The sequence below is a fragment of the Gorilla gorilla genome, chromosome 14 (genome assembly GCF_029281585.2).
Source record: "Gorilla gorilla gorilla isolate KB3781 chromosome 14, NHGRI_mGorGor1-v2.1_pri, whole genome shotgun sequence".
NCBI lineage: Eukaryota > Metazoa > Chordata > Mammalia > Primates > Hominidae > Gorilla > Gorilla gorilla.
Genome location: NC_073238.2, coordinates 88,829,938 through 88,850,826, shown reverse-complemented (window position 1 = coordinate 88,850,826; position 20,889 = coordinate 88,829,938). Strand labels below are relative to the sequence as shown.

The following is a 20,889-nucleotide window of genomic DNA, read 5'->3' as shown; positions in this document are numbered from 1 at the left end:
AGGAATAGATTTAGGGTCAGAATAGAGTCAGGTAAAATCTGGAGTTCAGTTTTAGAAAAGGTAATTTTAGGTGCCCATTATACATATGAGTAGAGCTATAGAATAGGCAGTAGAATATACAAATCTACAGTTAAGTGCACCTTTAAGATACACAGTTGAGAGTTGTCAGCATATAGATGACCTCTAAGTCTATCAAGACTGGTTGAGATCATTAAGGGAGTGGGCTGAGATTGTTAAGAGATCCAACAACAAGCCGGGCAAGGTGGCTCGTGCCTGTAATCCCACTACTTTGGGAGGCCGAGGCTGGCAGATCAGCTGAGGTCAGGAGTTCAAGACAAGCCTGGCCAACATACTGAAATCCCGTCTCTACTAAAAATACAAAAATTAGCTGGGCCTGGTGGCAGGCGCCTGTAATTCCAGCTACTAGAGAGGCTGAGGCAGGAGAATTGGCTGAAGGCGGGAGGCGGAGGCTGCAGTAAGCCGAGGTCATGCCCCTGCACTCCAGCCTGGGTGACAGAGTGAGACTCCATTTCAAAACAAAAACAAAAGAGATCCAAGAATAAACATGAACACTCCAACACTGACAAGATCAGAGCAACAAAACAAAACAAAACAAAACAAAAAACTGGAGAATGTGGGTTCTCTGGAAGGCAAGAGAAGGAAAATGTTTCAAGGAGGACAAGGTGCTAAACTATCTCTTTAACTATCAGGGTTGTGTTAAACTCCACCTTCTTGAGCTATCAATCAGTGCCAGGTGCTGCTTATAGGTCAAGAAGATGAAGTTTAGTGTTTACCACTAGTTTAAATACTAGAGTTAATTGTTGTTGACCTTAGCCAATGCAGATTTAGTAAGCAGAGTGCGGGGTGGGGTGGGGGGGGAATGAATTTGTTTCCAGAGAAGATGCGAGGAGAGAAATTGAGTACAGAAAAAAAAAAAAACAAAAAAAAAGAGCAGTTTTGGCAGACTTTCATTGTGACAAAGAACAGAGAAATGGGATGGGAGCTGGAGGAAACTGTGTGGTCAGGAGAATGGTTTTTAAATTTATTTTCTAAGACTGGATAAATTATAGCATGTTGTATGCTGAAGGGAGGAATTCAGTGGAGAAGGAAAAACTAGTGATGCAGAAGTGAGAAAACAGGCAGGGGGTGGTGGCTCACGCCTGTAATCTCAGCACCTTGGGAGGCCGAGGCGGGTGGATCATCTGAGGTTAGGAGTTCGAGACCAGCCTGGCCAACACAGTGAAACCCCGTCCCTACTAAAAATCCAAAAAATAAATTAGCTGGGTGTGGTGGTACATGCCTGTAATCCCAGCTACTTGGGAGGTTGAGACATGAGAATCGTTTGAATCTGAGAGGCCGAGGTTGCAGTGAGCCAAGATCATCCCACTGCACTCCAGCCTGGGCGACAGAGTGAGACTCTGTCTCAAAAAAAAAGAAAAAAAAGAAGTGAGAAAACAATTATTGGAGCAATATACATGAATGGGTGAGAAGATAAAGAAGCCCAAAATGGAGAAGTTGGCTTTAGATAGGACCAGTGATGGTTTACCCACGGTAGGAGGAGGAAAGGCAGAGTTATCAGAAGATGGGTAGCTGAGCTGTGAAAGTATGTGTGCAAAATCACTCCTAGGGGCTTCTGTTTTCTTAGGGAAAAAAGAAGCAAGGATAGGAGACAAGCCATTGGAAGCTTGAGGTCAGACTGCAGGTATAAAACAGTCAATTGACTAGGGAATGTTGCAGGAGTTCTGGGTGGTATGTAAGTCCCAAAGGAGCATTTCGAAACTCATGTTCCTTGGAAAATATTCCCAGAGTGTTAGAAAGTGAGTTTGAAAAAACTCAGTGACTACATATTTTGGGGAACCACTGTACACTATGTGGCCCAGTCTCCCAGATTCACAATGTCAATTAACAAATTAACAGCCACTGCAGCACCCTCTTTGGAGGGTTGAAGAAAGATGTTTAACATCGTGTAACCAAAATTTTTCCAAATATTTGACAGCACAGAACTCTTTGTGTAGCAGCACCTATTAGCATTCTACAGAACAGTGTTCCCCAAACTCCAATTTGGGAAATGACTTCTCCAACCAGGAAGGGGTGCACTTGTTCCCCAAGGGAGGCTCTTGCAGTCAGTACTATTCCATCCACAAGGAACAATGTCTGAACTATGTGAAAAATGCAAAACTTCAGAGTCTCTAGATAAAGAACTGGGGAAAAGCTCACTCATCTTTTCCTGAAGCTCCTTAGCCATGAACCACAGTGAGGGTATAAAAAGCCTTCAATGGCAATTCAGTCTAATGGGAAGAACAATGTGCTGGGATCCATGAATCCAAACCTGACATGCACGGGCTACACAATCTTGGCAAGTCTTCAACACTTAAGTGTCTAAAGGTTCACTAATAAGTTATCTCCACCAGTATCGGGTATAGGATACACAGTGATTAAGAGGACTTGTGTGAAGTCAGTCAACGTAGGTGCAAATCTCAGCTCCATCTCTTACCACCTGTGTTATCTTGGAAACAAGTTAACTTCCATTGGACTTAGTTTTCTCTTTTCTAAAATGGAAACGATTTCACCTACCCCACTGGCTATCATGAGGGTTAAATGAGAAAATACACATCAAACACTTAGTACATTAATTTTTATACATATATTGTAACAAGAAAATGCAACAACTGATAGAAAATAGTTTTCTAAATTAAAAACTCCATGAAATTGTAAAGCAGCATTAGTTTTTTACTAATAGAGTAGCAAAGGAAACTAAATTAAGACTGTTTTTTAAAAGAAAACATATTACACAGATAGATTTGGTTCTAAACCATTGCTCCTTATCCTTTTAAAAACCAATATCCCTAATCTGTTTTTCTCCCCAGTGTTTCGGCAACAGTCTACGTAGAGTTTTTTCAAGCTTTGTACTGTCTTACTGCAGAAAGAAACAGCTTTTCTGTTGGGGATAATAATAGTAATAAAATCATATTGTTTTAGATCTGTGGTCCAGCATGTTCCTTACAAGCAGGTATTGCTCCTGATGGAAAAATAAAGGTTATTGAAGGGTTAACTGACTTAGTGAAGGTCAACAACATGGAACAATCATTCTGCTCATAGAACGGCAGGAAAGTCTGTATTCCTGACATATTTATAACTCTATGGCTAAGATGTTTGCTTAATGTTCTTTTTTATTTAAAGGTCTCTGACCATTTAAACCTTTTGCCTTTTAACTTAGATGTGCTTTGCTGGCTATTAATGCCTTTTAAGTACTTTCTGTATGCTCACATTAAGATCTGGACCTACCAATTTTCAAAGAGTTCTGCTTTGACAAAATTCCAAGGTAATTATAGCAATTGTTTTTTAAAAACATGTTCAAGTTAAAAATAAAACCTTCTTTTAGATTTGAAATTTCAAAGAATTAAATTTCCTTGCTTGTTGTAAGAAGATAATTCTTAGACTCTGTGATACTAAGAATAAGAAATACACTACATTTTGCATATAGGTTTAAAATGTATTTGAGGATGTCTGCTATTAACCTTGGAACCTGATCCAAGACCAGGCTCAGAGATAGGAGCTAAAAATCTGAAGCCTAGGTTTTATTGCCAAACCTACAGAGAATTACATGTCTCTTTTCTAACTTTGATGTTTCTAGATAAAATGGCAAAATATTTATTTGCTGCTTGATTACATGTTACTAAATAAAAGTGATATTTGTAAGTACTGCTGGGGTTAAATTATATAAATATTTTTATTAGCACATGATTGTAAGAGATAGGGATCCCAAAAGTAGATGTGCATGAACAGACACAAGTCAATACACATGCACAAAAAGAGATAGAGTTACGCATGGTGTGTGTCTAGATTTTCACAGCAGACACAGCCATATGTTTCTTATCTCAGCGGCTGCCCAGTGAACTCATGCATGTGGATAACAGTTCTAGCAGGCAAGAAGCCATATAAACAATGAGGATAACTCATAATGAAACAAAGAGGCATGCTAATAGCAAATTGTATCATGACAACAAACCCTACTCAACCAAACTTTTTTAACGAGTAATTTTGATAAATGAATACATCATATATTAACATAATAATCCCATTGAAAAAATAATCACAAGTTTGATAGTGACGGACTGCACAGCACTTTGTTCCACAAGATATGATGGTCACATCTGCTCCCTGACTTTTGTCTAGTTACCTTCATTATAATCTTTATGTGGTCAGCAGGACAGTACCAAGCAAAATGTTGCCTGTTAGACAGCGGTTAAATTCCACGAACTGTTTTATTTTTTTCATTGCAATAGTGAAAAAAACTGCTTCTAGATTCAAAGGAATAAAGAATGGGACTTAAATTCTGTTTCTCTTTATGTAATAAATACGATGTACACTTTCTGCTTAGTTCGGGGGTGGGGTGGGTAGTGTAATAAAGCTATAGAATTTTATTCATATAGGAAAATTTGTATATGTTAAAAGTAAGCCTTACATTTCACCTGATGTTTTCTTTTGAGAAAATACAGTCGCCCTGCTTAATTCAGTGAGAAAAATATTTAATAATTGATGAGGATTTGTTGAGTTGAAAATTGTAAACAATACGATATTTCAATATAACAGCTCTAAAATAACTAAACAGACATTCTCCGTTGCATTTATTTGCCCTTTCTATAGCATCTATCATCTTAATACTTAGACATAAAAGTACCAGGCATGATGTGAGGGTGAAAATATTATGATCCCACCTAACTATTTTCTCTCAGTGAGTTAAAATACAGTGTTCAGCCATACATATATTTTCCCTTGTTACTGTGCTTAGTTCTTGAGACTAAAAAATGCCGTTTAGACTACAAATACATAGTGATTGATGTGAAAGAAATAAGAAAATGTGACACTGCACTTTAATTTTAAAATGACTCAGTAGTTTAAATACAAATATGCAGTTATATAGTAGTGGTAGTTAATGGCCATGCTTTGTGTCTTAGTTTCATTCTCATTTTTGAAGAAACTTGTTCTTGTCACAATCTTTGATAACTAGTGGAAGTCCTGAGACCCACAGTCATCTGTTGGGTCTGTCAAGTGAAATATGAAAATGGTTTCCATAGTAACAATTATTGATGCACTGTGCAAAATCCTTGTAATTGTAGTTTTGAAGACAAAGTGATTTGAAAGCATCAGATGCCTCACGTTCCTCATTGTATGCAATGGGAATTCACTCATTTACAAATATTTGTTGAGTGCCTACTACATGCTAGGCAATTTTCTACACAATGGGCTGTAGCAGCCAACAGGATGGAAAAATTATCTGGCCTTGTGGAACTCCTCCTACTTTAGTGGAAGTGGGCTGCAGACACAGACAGACTGTATGTAACAACAACAATGTAGTATACAGATACTTCTCAACTCACAGTGGGATTACGTCTCAGTAAACCAACTGTAAATTGAAAATACTGTAAGTAAAACATGCACCTACCCTACCTTAAACTTGCTCAGAACACTTAACATTAGCCTACAGTTGGCAAAAATCATCTAACACAAAGCCTGTTTTAAAATAAAGTGTTGAATATCTCACGTAGTTTATTGAATGTGAAAAACAGAATGGTTGTATGGGCACTCAAGGTACGGCTTCTACTGAATGCATATCCCTTTCACAGCTTCTTAAAGTAAAAAAATTATAGGTTGGAACATTGTAAATTGGGCATCATCTGTATTAGATGATGATAAGCACTACATAGAGAAAGATAAAAGGGAAGGAGGACCAGGAGTGCTTGTGAGTTTTGCAACTTGCAATAAATTAGCAAGGCTCACCTTAAGGATATGAAAGCAATAGTATAGCTTCATAGGATTCCACGAAGACTAAATTAATTATTATATGAAAAATGCTTCCAATGGTGTGTGGCACACAGTAAATGCTTAATAGATGTTGGTCTAAAAAATAGGAGTGTCATTTAAGGAGATTTTAAGAAAAGTTTTCATTTGCTCTACAGTAACATTTCTTTATTTGCTATGGCCATTTTTATTTGGAATTGAGAATGAAATTGTATTTGAATTCTGTATAAAAAGATCAAAAAGCTAATTTGTGAACTGGATAAAATGTAAAAACCAGGAAACCAAAGTCTTCATGCTTCATGGATAAATTATCCAGTTTGTCTCTGTCTTGATGGAGAGAGAGAGAAAGTAAGAGAGAGGGAGAGAGAGAGAAAGTAAGAGAGAGGGAGAAAGAGAGAAGAAAGAAGAAAGAAGAAGAAGAAGAGGAAGAAGAAGAAGAAGGAATAGGATGAGGAGGAGGAGAACAAGAAGGAAGAGGAGGAGAAGGAGGAAAGAGGAAGGAAGGAAGGAAGGAAAGAAGGAGGGAAGGAGGGAAGGAAGGAGGGAGGGAGGGAAGGAAGGAAGGAAAGAAGGAAGGAAGGTCTTTATTAAGAATTGATTTTAAGTTTAAAGTTGTATTAGGACACAGAGATGATTCATTTTAACTTCATATGTATTCTAACTTGGAAGCTGCATCAGTTAAGAGAGATGCATACCAAATCTAGCTAAATACTAATCTTTACAAATTAAATTAACTGAGTACATACGTTTTATTGAACTAAAGTACAGAAACTGTATATATTCCTTTAGATTATTTTTCTTGACAAATAACTCTATTATTCTGGTAGGCAACTATATTTACAGGTATCATAGGGTACCCAGAAGATCCTAGGCCTTTTGGAAGTTACTTTCATTCTTTCATCGAAAAGCTTTGAGGACTTGCTATGTGCTGAGTGCCAAGTTAGGACTGGTGATAACTGAGAAGTGGTCAGACACAATTCTTGTCAAGCCTTGTAGAGCTTACAGTCTTGTAAGGGAGGGTATGGAAGACCTCATTAGTTGTTCACATCCTTGTAAAGAAGGTACCAACCCAGTTGTACTGGGAGGAAAACTGACCCCAACAAAAATTGAGCAACCTGTCAAAGGTCACAGAATCAAGTGGCAAAACCAGCAATCAGTTTGTCTTTCTGGCTCTCAGGCATCAGCTCATGTGCTGCTGCTTCACTCTCATTTGAATATGAAATGCAAACGCAGCTTATATTTTGGGAGACACAGATTTGCCTTTTTAATTGTGACTTGCTTATCCAACTTTTAAAAATTAATGTTCATTTCTCAAAGACACGTAAATTCATGGAGTGGAAGGATAAGCCATAAGCAGACTGTGTAACTCAGTGAAGCTAAACTGTGATTTGCATTTTGCCTTAGGTAAATCACACATGGATTCATTTAAAATGGACTACATTATGGTTTGTGTACTTTAATAACATATTGACCACATTGTGCAGAAAATATAGTTAAGAAACATCAATCTATTTTGTAGTTTATGAGTTAATGTCCTTAAAATGATGATGGCCAATAACTTGTAAGCCAATGGTATATTTTTCTTTTTTTTCCTGTTTGCCAGCAAGAATTCAATAGAGAGCCTCACTAATAGAGTGGTTTGCAATTTAGGACTGATTAGGACTAAAACATTATGAAACATTACATAGTAAAAAGGCAACTGCCAATTGGTTGTCCCAAATTCCATTCAAGAGACCCTTCTTCCTGTCTGCTTTCCTGTGTTTGGTCTCCAGGAACTCATGTGACCCATTTCCAGCCATTGAAATATAAGCAGAGATACAGTTGAGCCTTCTGGAAAGCTTTCTAAATGGAACGGACTTGGTTTTGCTCTTAGCCTTTTTTTTCTTCCTACTACGGAGAGGGAGGGGCAGCTATATTTAAGAAAGGGAGCAGGAAAATAAAATGAGATTGGGGCTTTGGGGTGCCAGGGAGCTGCACAGTCTTGAACTGTGGCTGCTTATTTTTCGACTTCTTGTTTCACTGCAAGGGATGGACAAAAATATGTATCTTTAACTGGCATTAGTTAGGTTTTTCCATTGTTTGTAGATGAAAGCTATGGAAATCAGTATCATAATCTCCCTCCCTCCTTTGTTTCCTCTTATTTTCATTTTATTTTATTTCCATGTTTCTGACCAGGTTTCATTTCTTTCTCCCTATTCTTCTCTATCAGCTATCTAATTCATTTTAGCTTCAACTATGGTAGAACCAATTACCTATTTGATGACTCTCAAATCTATCAAAACTAAAAATAAATGAATCCTCCTGAATTAAGGAATGAAATATAAGATCGTTTCCCATTCTCTTTTCTTTGTACCCTTTCCTCAAAATAGCAAGTTGCTGAATTCTAAGGGTCTGAATTTGTAATGTCTTTCATAGCTGTTCCAACCTTCATTTCTTGATCTGCAGTCCAATGCTATACCCCTGAGCTATACTCCCTCTTCCAATCTTCATTTCTTTTTTTTTTTTTGTTTGAGACAGTCTCGCTCTGTCGCCCAGGCTGGAGTGCGGTGGCACAATCTTGGCTCACTGCAAGCTCCGCCTCCCAGGTTCATGCCATTCTCCTGCCTCAGCCCCCCAAGTAGCTGGGACTACAGGCGCCTGCCACCACGCCTGGCTAATTTTGTTTTGTATTTTTAGTAGAGATGGGGTTTCACCGTGTTAGCCAGGGTGGTCTTGATCTCCTGATCTCGTGATCCGCCCGCCTTGGCCTCCCAAAGTGCTGGGATTACAGGCGTGAGCCACCACACCCTGCTCCAACCTTCATTTCTTATCACAGCAATTTGATATCAGTTTCTCATGATTTCTTAGCCAGGCTATGCAACAGTAGTTGTATTCAGCCCATCCCATCCACCAATGTCCCATTTATATTCCTAGAGTTCAATCTTTACTCATCAAGGAATTAAAACTCAAGCCATTCTTGTTTACCAATTTAAGATGTTTTACTTCAAAGCACCACCCAATACTAGCAAGAACACAGGGAAAATGGCACTCTCAAATATGATAGTGTAATTGTAAACTGGTAAAATGCTTTTTTTTCCTTACAGACAGGGTCTTAATTGCCTAAGCTGATCTTAGCTCACCAAGGCAATCCTCCCACCTCAGCCTCCTGAGCATCTGGGATTACAGGCACATGCCACCACTTCCAGCTTATTTTTTTTATTTTTGTTGGAGACAGAGTCTCTCTACGTTTCTCGGGCTAGTTTCGAACTTCTGGCCTCAAGCAATCCTGTCACTTCCGCTTCCCAAAGTATTGAGCCTGTCAGTGTGAGCCATTGCAGCTGGCCATAAACTGATAAAATACTTTTGAAAAATAATTTGGCAGTAGGTTTCTATAACAGTAAAAATAAACTCATATTCTCTGTTTCGGTAACACAACTTAGAGGAAACTATCTAAAATAAAAATGTATTTTTTTTCACAAGAAGAAGCTAAGATATTCACTATTATGTAAATACAATTGCAAAAATTTGGGAAAATTCTAATGTTACATGCTATATAGTTATTTATTAGTTTTATCTAAGCTCATCTTAATATAATACCTAGGTTAATGTATTGTATATAGCAGGAAATTAAAGTGGTATTTTGCAAACTAGATAAACTTTAGTGGAATTAAATTATTTCCATGGAGAATACTATTTTCATTTGTAAAGTTAAAAAAGCAAGGATACCTATAGTTCAGATCTCATATGCCTCAATTTATTATATTTTAAAATGCAGATTATTACTTTACAGCTCTAATGTTTATAACCTCAAAATTTGCAAATGTCATTTTTTTAAAACAAATTTGCTGTGAATTTTCCCTCTGGTATTAAAAAATTGAATGCTTTTAATCTAACACAGTAGAATGCTATCTAATTTTAATAAAAAATGAGGAATATAATTGAATAATTTTTAAATAATTCCATATGAAAGAGAAAATGGAATGCTCCAAATCTATTATATTTATATAAAAACTTCTACTTAGAAGAAAGTTGCTTGAGGAACACTGCCAGAATTAATGTTCAAAAGGTATTTATCGACACATTGCAGAATTTTGTTATTTTCAATATGTGCACCCAAATGGAAACTCAAGTTTTCTGCTAAATTGTGTTTTAGTGTATGTCATTCTATGTTTATATATTATAGTTGTTTCATTGATTCAAGAAGCATTCATTAATCACCTACTATGTGCAAAACAGCGTGAGGGTAAAAGAAAGGCTAAATAGGTGATTAAAGTATAGCTCTTGTTCTGAAAGGGGTTACATGTAATAGGTGAGCCTACAATACTTCATGGAAGTAGAAAGGCATGAGAACCTGAAGAATAAATGAGGGAATCAACATTTATTGGATGCTTACTTGGGCCAGTATATCTCCCATTGGCGCAGGTAAGCATCTAATAAATCTTAATCTTTCAATGTGGGGAAAATGTTATTTAAGTAGGTGGAAAAATAGAGAATCAGAAAAAAGATGAAAACCCAGCTAGTCAGCAGCTGAAGCACTCTTTCCATTATACCACAAGAAGCTCCAAGAAGGGAAAGATAACTTTTTGATGAGAGGATGGATATGTATACATGTATGTGGGGTATCCAGGAATCGTTTTTAGAGGATTCCAGAGAAGACAGAGGAAGATCATCGCAAGGTGTGTGCACGGGCTGGAGGGGAAAGTATGAGGTATGAATATGGAAGTGGGGCCTTTATGTGTCACAGTATTTTGTTGTAACTAATTTGTGCCAACTTGGCTTCGTAAAGACAGATATGTTATAATTAGTGCATGTGAGGGAAAGGGGGCTAGATGCAGAGCTCAGAGCTGGGAAGCAGACATGATAGTGGAGGTGAGTCTGGAAAAGGCCTGCATGAAAGTGACTGGAGGAAGGTGGAAAAGAAGACACATCTGAAGATGTGATGAAGATATTTAAACTAGAAGGACCGAAAACTGTATTGATTGCAATAAAACAAAGTTATGAAATGGCATTTTCCCCCTAATTTGCAGACAGCTCATCCCCCAAATCAAAACATGTTGTTTACCAAGTAATCACATAATATCACCAGCTGTTTGCAGTTACAGGAAGGCTTTTACATGTCTTTCTCACTTTCTCATACTTGAACAGGAAAATTCCCCTTTGCTGCACATTATTGCCAAGATATGACATATGAAAAATAGAGGCTTGAAAACCTAACAGTACATGTTCACTTTGGGCCTTAGGAAAAAAATCAAGATTGTATTTTAAAATTTGTTCAGAGTTCTGGAAATCAGCTTTATTTTCATTTCTAGTTAATTCTAATCTTTCAACATAGCTTTTACCTCTAAAAGGGACTTCACTCCTACCCTATTCCTTGAAATTGTATTAGTGCTAAATCATCTATGGTTTCACTAATCCAAAGCCTTACAATCTCTAAATGTACACAGATATTGAACAGAGTTTTTACCTTAGATAAATCTGGGTGAGGTATAGGTAATGCTCTTAATACTGTAAAAGATTTTTCTGGCCGGGCGCGGTGGCTCACGCCTGTAATCCCGGCACTTTGGGAGGCCCAGGCGGTCACCTGAGGTCGGGAGTTCAAGACCAGCCTGACCAACATGGAGAAACCCCATCTCTACTAAAAATACAAAAATTAGCCAGGCGTGGTGGCACATGCCCGTAATCCTAGCTACTTGTGAGTCTGAGGCAGAATTGCTTGAACGCAGGAGGCGGAGGTTGCAGTGAGCCGAAATCGCGCCATTGCACTCCAGCCTGAGCAACAAGAGCGAAACTTCGTCTCAAAATAAATAAACAAATAAAATAAAAAATAAAAAAAGATTTTTCTAACCACTAGTTTTACAAAGACAGTATCACCACTGGTTGAGTATAAGAAGAGCTGGCAAAAAGTTTGTGGGCAGGTAACACTTACTTTTACATTAACATTATTTCTAATTGTAAATTTTCCTGTTGTTTGAATTAGATATTTTATCTGCTTTGCGGGTGTTTGGGTGTGGTTTTCTTTTCTGGACAATGTGTTAGGTAAAAGAAACTCAATGCATGCGTTATGTGTAAGAAATTAAGAATACCAAACTTTATCTTTGTTCATAATTCATCCTTCTTTTGGTTATCTAAGACTAAGTAAATGAAGTTTTTATATATAGTTACGGAAATGGGTTATCATTATCAAAATCATCTTGGTTTTAAACAGGATTGAAGCCACATAGTATTGGATTCGACAGATACTTTCAACCCCCAAATTCTATGACCGTAGTTTCTCGCTACACATTCTTTTACACGGTCCTCTTGAATTAAGGATTGAAATAAATTTGCCATCTTTACATTTTCTGACTTTTCACATCTCTGCAAACACAGAGGTAGAGAGGAAAAAGGTCTAAACATTAAAAATCCGCACCTTTGCCAAGGTAGTGTACTTTTCCCTATCTTCTTCCCTTCCGTCCACACCTTACTTTTCTTTAAATCTAAATTCTATATGGAGATAGCATTACAAGAACTAGTTTGGAAACGCATGCGTGTGTACACAAACACACACTCTAGTGATCTCACTCCGTTATCATCCATGCTTTGTATTATTTCAAATGTTTTTGCTCTTTTACACGCACCCCAAGTCCACACAATGAAGTGATTCTCTCTTCTAAACCTGTTTTTCTCTTTTCTCCTTTTCCTGTTCATAGCTAGGAAGCTGCCTTAAGATTTCTACTCCATATCTGTCAACAATTTTTAAAATCTGCATCTTTTCCCCCCAATGCTTGATGTACTTTTTTTTTTTTTTTTTTTTTAACCACACAGGGTATCCAGACTCTAGATACTAACCTTGACCTACCCCTAGTTTCCTTATCCCTCTGGAATGGATTCTTGTAGTTTGTTTTCTATCTTTCATCACTCTCCTAACAAGCCCGCGGCTGTTGCCATAGGAAGGGAGTGCAGTTTGCTTTTCCACGTGCAGAAGCACCCGCTATAGAATATATTTATGGTCTATCCGCCACTCAGCTCACTCGAGAAAGAGCTGTTAGTACAAGAACTGCCACGATGACATATTTCTTACAGCATCCTTCCACCCTTACAGTGAAACTCCCTTCCTTCACTCCCTGCCCCACCTAGAGGGAAACTTCACAGTGATTCTAGTAGAGGCAAGTTTCTCGTTGAAATCCTGCGCAGTTGTTGATATTCTGCTGCTTTTCAAACTTGTGTTTTCACGTCGTTTCCATCCGGGTGTAGTGGAGTGTAAGGGGCTGTTTACCCTAGGCCCAGGATCGGATCAGGGAGTGGGAGTTGCGGCTGCGTTCCCCGGAACAGAGACCGCACCCCGGCAACCAACCCCTCACCCCCGAGTCCCACTGGGTTCCCGACGCCCTCGCTGCGCCCGCGCCTTCCCGCTCCCGCCGCTGAGGCTACTTCACTCGAGCAGTGCTCCACAAATTTCAGACATTTCTTTCTCTTCGAAACCTCAAGACCAGGACAGACCCCTCCTCTGAATCCTGCTGTCTTGCTAAGACGCATCTTAGGGTGTGGGACCCCTCCTCTAGGTTGGACCACCCATCCCATTTTCCCCAGAACCTAGGAGTGGCAAGAGGCAGAGAACGCACCAGGCAGACGCCGCCTTTGTTGTCATTAGGAACGCACATCGCGCCTGAAGTGGCTGGAAACCGCCACACCGATGGGGAGCCCGGCTGGCCCTGGCGCACATTCGTGCCTTCGCTCTCATTTCCTGTTTCTCGGCCTCTCCCTTGTTTCTCTTCCCACCCCACTCCACGCCACAGTACAGCAAAGCTTTCTCTCTGCACACAAACTTCCCCTTCCCGGCCTTCCCACAGCCCTGGCGATTTCCCACGCGGGGCGGGCCGGACCGGGGGCGCGGGGCAGGGGCATACTGTCGTGCCCGGAGCGCCGCGCTCACCTAGGATGGTGAGGAGGCGGGCCCGCAGCCTCCCGCCTCCCGCCTCCCGCCTCCGTCCGCCGCGCGCCCCGCCCGCCCGGCCGCTTCCGCCCCGTCTGCTCCCCGCCCCCGCCGACCCTCCGGCTCGGCGCCGACCCTGCGCCCTCCGAGCCGCCGCGGGAACTGCAGGGCGGCCCGGCCGCCTCCTCCCTCTCCCGCCCCACAATCCCGCGGATCCGCTCCCCGGGGCGCGGAGGCGGGGAGGGAGGGGCTGCCGGGGAAAGCGTCAAGGACTCGGCTCCGGGCCGTCCGCTTCTTGGGGCTCCGCTCTGGGTGCGGGGCAGTGGGGCTGGACTCCCTTCCCCGCCGCCCCCGGGCCCCGCGGGGGTCTGCAGATCGCGTTTCCTCTGCCCCAGTCCTCCAAGTTTGCCTGCTTTCCCACAGAACTGGCGCAGGCAGGGGCCCCTTCGCTGGGGTCGCGAGGCCAGGCGCGCATCTCCGCCTCGCCCCCATTCATCCCGCCAAGGTGAAGCGCAGGGAGAAGGGGCTCCCCCGCTTCGCCCGCAACGTGCGTCGCTCCGGAACCCAAACAATGACTCCCCTGCCTGCCGCGCCCGGCCCTCCGCCCGCCCCACCGGCGCGCGGAGGGCACCGCCCGCGGGGCTGCCCCTGCCTGACCCCATTGTTGCCCGGCGCGGGCGATGCCCGGCGCCCGGGGGCGGTACCCGCGAGCTGCCCCACAGTCCCGGCCGGTGGCCGGGGCCGGCTCCGCCCACACCTTTCCAAGTTCGCTGGCGGGCGAGCCGCGGGTTCGACCCGGACGACAGCCCCCTCCCTCCACTGCGCGCCCCCACCCGGCCGGGTGCGGCGAGGGTTGGGGGCCCAAGCGGGCTGCACGCTTTTTGGGTCCCCGAATTCTCCTAAGCCTGCCTGGCGCGCTCTGACACAAAAGAGGGGACTTTCTCGCGGCTCGGCGCGAGTCCTTGCCCAGCGAGTTGCCCTCCAGGGGTCCCTCCCTCCGCGAGCCCCCGCGGGCCCCCTCGGCCGACGACTCCCCGAGCTCCCAGGGCCATGTGTGGGTTATTTGGGGTGCCGCAGCAAAGTGGTGCAGGTGAAAGGGAAGCGCTGCCGAGGCCCGGGGCCGGAGGGCGGGGGCAGGGGTGGGGCGGGGTGGGGCGGGGTGGAGGCGCCGCGGACCCAGCCCGGCGGTCCGGGCGGGGAGGCGAGGGCCGGGCAGTGGGTGTTGCCTTCTACCTCTGCGAGCGGGGAGGGGTTAGTTTCCCACAGGGGATTTCAACCATCACACTCAGAGCCCGCCTCCTAATCCTCGGGCGGAGCGGCTCGGGGGCCCCATTTTATGGCAATAAAGCGATTTAGCGCCTGCTGAGCGAGCCCCTCCCCGCCGCCGCCCCCGCCCTCGGCCCCACCCCGGGGCTCGCCGGCAGCGGCGGGGCTTTGTTTCTGGGGAGGAGGACCCGGAGCTCTTTTGTTTGGGGGTTTCTTGTTTTCGGCCCCCCCGTCACCTCACCCCACCCAACCCCACCCCAAGCGCCTCTCCGGTTTCCTGAGCTGCGGGCTGCGAGGGAGGAGAAGCGGCGTCCTGCAACCCCCTCGGCTGGGCCCCGGGGTAATTCGATGCGGGCCTGGCGAGGCTCCCCACACTAGACCGGGGCTCGCATCTCGGCAGCCTCCACCCACCGGCCCACCCTACATTTAGCGCATCATGTGATCCGGGTAAGTCATTTGCAAGTACAACAGTTCCCCGGGTTGCCCCCCATTCATTTCCTGAGAACTGCAGAGAGCCGCTGAGAGGCTCTGCGTGTGCGTGTGCGCGGGTGACGCCGTGTGTGTGCGAGTGTGTGTGTGTGTGCGCGCGCGCGTGTGAGAGAGAGAAAGGGAGAGAGAGGGGGACTCTGTGTGAGGGAAAGAAAACAATTTCTCCTGCTCTGCGGCTTCTGTTCAGGTCTGTGCCGATTCCGTTTCTTATCAAAATAAACAACCCCCTCCTCTTTTTTTTTTTTTTTGCCATCCCAAATCAGACCGTATTCTCTTAACGTGTTTTATTTTCCTTCTGTCATCTGCTCAAGTTAAATCATTTTGGTTGGTCTGTGTTCTTAAAGGGGGAAAGTGCTGGGAAGCGGGAGGGGGCCGGGGAAGGGCGATGCTGTTGCAAAGCAAGTAGCGTCGGTCGGATTCGTGGAGAAGAAAGAAGGAGGTTTCTTCCCCACCTCCCCTAATTTTTTTTTTTTCCAAAAGAAGTTATCAAGTAACGTGAATTAAGCAAGTGTTTTTCTACCCCTAGTGGAATTGTTGGTTGCAGTGTTTGCCTGACAGTTGCCAAGAATGAGAAATAAAACCCCAGGGCTGAACTTGGGGGGGAGAGGGGGGCTCGTGGAAGTAGTTGGCCCCCCGGCCTCGAGCGGGGTGGATGAATAGCTCCGCACCGGGGCCGTGTGGGCTGTGTGTGCGCGCTGGAGAGAGTGCAGGAGAAGGGGTTAAGGCGGAGATGACACTGCTGGCATGAATAGTGCTCCTGGTGCTACATTCATTATTGTCTCTGGTCGTAATGATGTGTAACTGTCACTTGCTACAGTGCCTGGTCCATGCAAGTAGCCAGGGGCTGGCCGGTGGCTGTTATTTTCAATTACGGGGGACCTGGCCGGAGTTGACAAGGGGCAACTTTGTACGTCCACCCGGGCCGGGAACCCGCAGAGCCGTCCTGGGAGCCACTTCTTGCCTCAGAAGCTCACTCTGAGGGTTCAGACTTGACCTCCGCGACATTAGTTGGTGTTCACGTTAGATGCTCCCCTACGGGGAGAATCAATCCTGCTTTTGTTGGGTAGCGAGCTGTCTGCAAGAACTTTGAAAACTTTTATCTTTGGGGAAAAGGGTGGGGTGCACTCAACAGTTTTGTTTCGCAGTGCATTTGAGGCAAATGCTTGGAAAAAGTACCAATTCCTTTGTTATATGCCCTGCAGCTTCCCAACCCCCTTCACCCTGCGCTTCGAGTTTTGCATACTTTAATAGTAATAGTCTTATTTCAGCTGATAAAAGCTGACTGTGTTGAGTTAAAGAGTATTAATACAACGGAATGTGTAATCTGGATAAACGGTTTGCGTAGTTAGTATTGTCAGCACTCTAATTTAACTGTATAGATGGCTAAAGTGTTGTCCTGTATGGATTGTTTTAGATAATTCCACTGGCTAATGGAATTCTCGGCCGAGCACTCTGATATTTTATTTTACACCAGCGTTAAGATTCTCTGTTTCCCTGTAACGTCGGAGAGACGAGCAACTCTATTTACATTTAGTGCGTGTGCATCTAGTGACTTGGGTAGACATCTGCCAATCAAATACACGTCATTCTGCAAAACCACCTAGACGCCTCCATGCCCTTTTCTTACTGGACGATAGAGTTGTTTAGATAAGTAAATGCTTTGAAATAAATTTGATGGCTTTTAGCAAGAAGCAGCTTGTGATGGGAATAGGAGTGGTCACTTTGAGGAGTGGGTGTATACCGTCTTCTAAGAAACGCTTTTAGAACTGACATTTAATTAAAACAGTGGACCCCCCCTCCCTCAAGGAAAAAAGCTTGCTTGTGCTATTCTCAGACCTCATTCACATGTTGTGTGCATTTTTTAAGACCACATAGAAATTGGTTCCGATAAAGGAGTATACTTTTAGGTTAGAAAATTTTAAACTGTAGAAGCATAGTGGAAATAGGATGTTGAAGGACAAACGTTTCAGTTGGGTAAGTTATATCTTTATTGTTGCAGACGGGTCTTGATACTAGATTGAGTATATTAAGCTCCTTTGAGTTGGGGAAAGAGCAATTTGAGCATATAAAAATTAGGAAAGAGGTTTATTATTCTGCCAATTAATAACTATTATGAAATGTACTGGGAAAATTTGAAATTTGAAATGTTTTCACATAAAATTTTCATAATTTTGAACTAAGACCATGTAACCAACATAGCTATGTCAGGTTAAACAAAACATTCTTGAGGGTTTCTGTTTATTTTTGAAAACCTTCAGTTATTTATCTACTACTTAGCAATGCAGTCAGCTGAACTTTATTGTGGAATGCTTTTTATTACTATTTATTGAAAAAAATTGTTGTGCTAATGAGTCCTTAATATTCTCCACCCCCCACTCCCCAGAAGTTCTTTTTTCAGCAATGACTATCATTTGGGAGTAAATGGTCCTGGTATAGCATTTGAGACCTTGACCTTAGCAACTCTTGGCTGGTGGTTGTTTACTACAGCTGCAGCCTATGTGTGTGCTGAAAGGGAAGGTCTGCAAACACTAGTGTACTCACTCTCCCCAGGCCGAAGGGAGAACAAATCGGGATGCTTGACGTTCATTCTGAAGAACATGCATCTGGCCTGTAATATCCATCGTGTTCTGGTCATGTGAAAATATACATGTTGCTCAGGGATATTTTCCATGACTCCTGTTCAGGGAAATTATGCACTTTAACAGGCTCCAGTGAGTTTTAGATGTTACAGTATATCATGAAACAGGCTGTTATCAACTTACTGAAATAATTTGGCCTTAAATATAGGTGTGTTTTATCTCTGCAGAGACAACGTAAGTGCTTAGGCCTCTAGGCCTATGCTGAGAGCATTTTGAATTCAAGCCAGTGTTGGTTAATCTAGAGTTTGGAGTAACCTTACCCAGTGAAGGGATATTGTTAAGTAGATGAACATATAAAGGTCCTGGACATTTTTTCCATTATACAACATGGAAAGCATGGGACTTTATGTTTTTGCAAATTAATAATATTACAATGATCACATTAAATTGGAGTGTCAAATGGTTTGTTTTCTTTATATTGTGAGAGAAACAGTCAAGTTCATAAATCTAGCTGTAGATTGTGTATTAAACTATAAAACTAGTAATGGCACAAACTCATTTGAAAAGTTTTTGTTTATAAGTTTTTCTGCTTGCCACTTGCATGCTGATTAATGAACATGAGCTAAAATCCCAAGACAGTTTTATTCAAAATTAACACCATTGTTACCTTTTCTGCTTAGAAAACGGCTTTTTTTTTTTTTTTTTGAGTTGAGGTCTCACTCTGTCACGCAGGCGGGACTGCAGTGGCATCATCATAGCTCAAATTCCCGGGCTCAAGGGATCCTCCCACCTTAGCCTCCCAAGTAGGCAGGACTACAGGTGCACACTGCCACACCCAGCTAAAAATTTTTTTGTAGACACGGGGTCTTAACTGTGTTGTCCAGGCTAGATCCTGGATTCCTGGCCTCAAGCAAACCTCCTGCCAAAGTGCTGGGATTATAGGCGTCAGCGACTGCGCTGGCTACAACTTTAATTTTTAAAATAAGTCTGAAATAGGTTGTAGTTGCTTATCTGTCATTTTCTATTTGAAAATACTGTATGATCGTAGACTGGAAATGGCTTATATTTTTGCCCAGTGTTTATTTTTCCTTTCAAACTCACACTTATTTGTTTTTCGGCCTGCAATTTATGCACAGTTTTGAACTTTTAACTGTGTACAGAATGTAAGGGTAAAAATATTAAAATTAAATCACTGGCAACGCCCTATAACCACAGCTTTAACTCATCTACCACAACCACTCCTCCCAAAAGCAAGCAAGTAAACAGATGGGCCTTGCCCTATGCCCGGAAGGTCAACAGTCTTAGGCTCTATTAGACCTGCTTAGTTTCTGGATCCCAAGCCCAGCCCAGAGAGCTGCCTGAATTCCACCCGCCAGAATTCATTTTTAGGGCCTAGGTCGGCCACACCCCATCTGATGTCAGCTATTGAGTTCTTGTGGTAGGGAACACATGCTGTGGATTAAATGGTTACTTTCTCTCTATATTGTCAGTAATTATGTTACAAAAGGATTTTTCCGTTTTGGGTGTTTATTGTCATAAAGTGGCTACTTGAGTAGTCTTACTGCTCCATAAAAATTTGTTTTGGTCGGCAGTAGATTACAGGATATTCACCCAAAGAATTCTGCTCTAGTATGGTCTTTCTTCCTGTCTTTTTTTTTTTTTCAACTTAAAGTCATGTGTTTCTTTTGTTGCTACTCTCATGGTCTACATTTTTGAATATTTATTAGTGTAATAATTAGACTGCTCCAAACACATTTGCTGTCTGGTGCAGAAGTAGCAGGAAGCCTTTACTGCTGTACTGCTGCATGGAAGGTGAGAGCGGAATAAATTAGGAGACCTTTGGGATAGTTTCCCCACCCCTATCAGTGACTGTAGAAGCTACCACGATAACTACCTGCTGGCTTTGACAGCCATGAATTGTGTCCCAAGTGTGACATTTGCCATGCTTCTCAGTATATATGGCCTTTCACAGTAATTCCTGGCATGATGTGTATGTATGCAGTTGGCCCTCTTTATTCATGGGTTCTGCATTAAGGGAGTCAATCAATTGTAGATTGAAAACATTCAAGAAAAAAAATACAACAATAAAAATGATACAAATAAAATCATAACTTTATATAGCATTTACATTGTATAAGTGATTGTAAGTAATCTTGAGATGATTTAAAGTATGTAGGAGGATGTGCACAGGTTATATGCAAATACTGCATTATTTTTTATAACGGACTTGAGCATCCATGGATTTTGGTATCTGCTGTGGGATGGGATCCTGGAGTCAATCCTCCAAGGGTACTGAAGAATGACTACATACTGTATATACATATATATTCATCATCTTATATATCTATATGTGTATGTGTATATTTAGTATTTATCTTTATATGTTTTCATATGTGTTTTTGTAGTCTATATTAGTACATAACCTACCCACACACACCATACACAAGAGCAAGAATTATAGTAAAATTTCATGACTGATAAATACAGTAAAAAGCCACAGGTGTGTATAAAAAAGGGGGAAAAACAGTCTTTAAAAAAAATTCTATCTTTAGTAATACTGTGCTCACTTTGAAATTATCGAGCTAACTTGTAACAAAAGAAAAACAACCCTGCCTTAAAGAAAACAAACCTAAATGGCAACCAAGTTAAATTATTCCAAAACAATGTAAAGAAAACCTTCCTTCATTTCACAATGAATGGTAACCTCTAAGATTATACATCCTTGAATCGCAACTAATTTCAGTGGCAGAAATATCTCAGTTCGATTCTTGCTCTCTTGCTTGCTAACTATGGATGACCTTGGTCAAATTTCTTAACCTCTCTGAGTTTATAAAATGGAAAAAATAATATGTAGTTTACAGG

The 20,889-nt window shown here is 42.2% G+C and overlaps 1 protein-coding gene across 8 annotated transcripts in view; it reads left to right on the top strand.

Annotated features, from left to right (window-relative positions):
• The window catches only part of KLF12 (KLF transcription factor 12), a 618,595-nt gene that overhangs the window by 156,996 nt on the left and 440,710 nt on the right, over window positions 1-20,889 (top strand). For 2 of the 8 annotated variants that reach the window (XM_055360490.2, XM_063697411.1), the window contains exon 1: window positions 15,426-15,635. The exons of 1 other annotated variant lie outside the window; for it this stretch is intronic. The gene's annotated coding sequence lies outside the window, so the exon portion shown is untranslated. 5 more of the 8 variants (XM_055360485.2, XM_063697412.1, XM_055360489.2 and 2 more) reach the window with 5 other exon arrangements.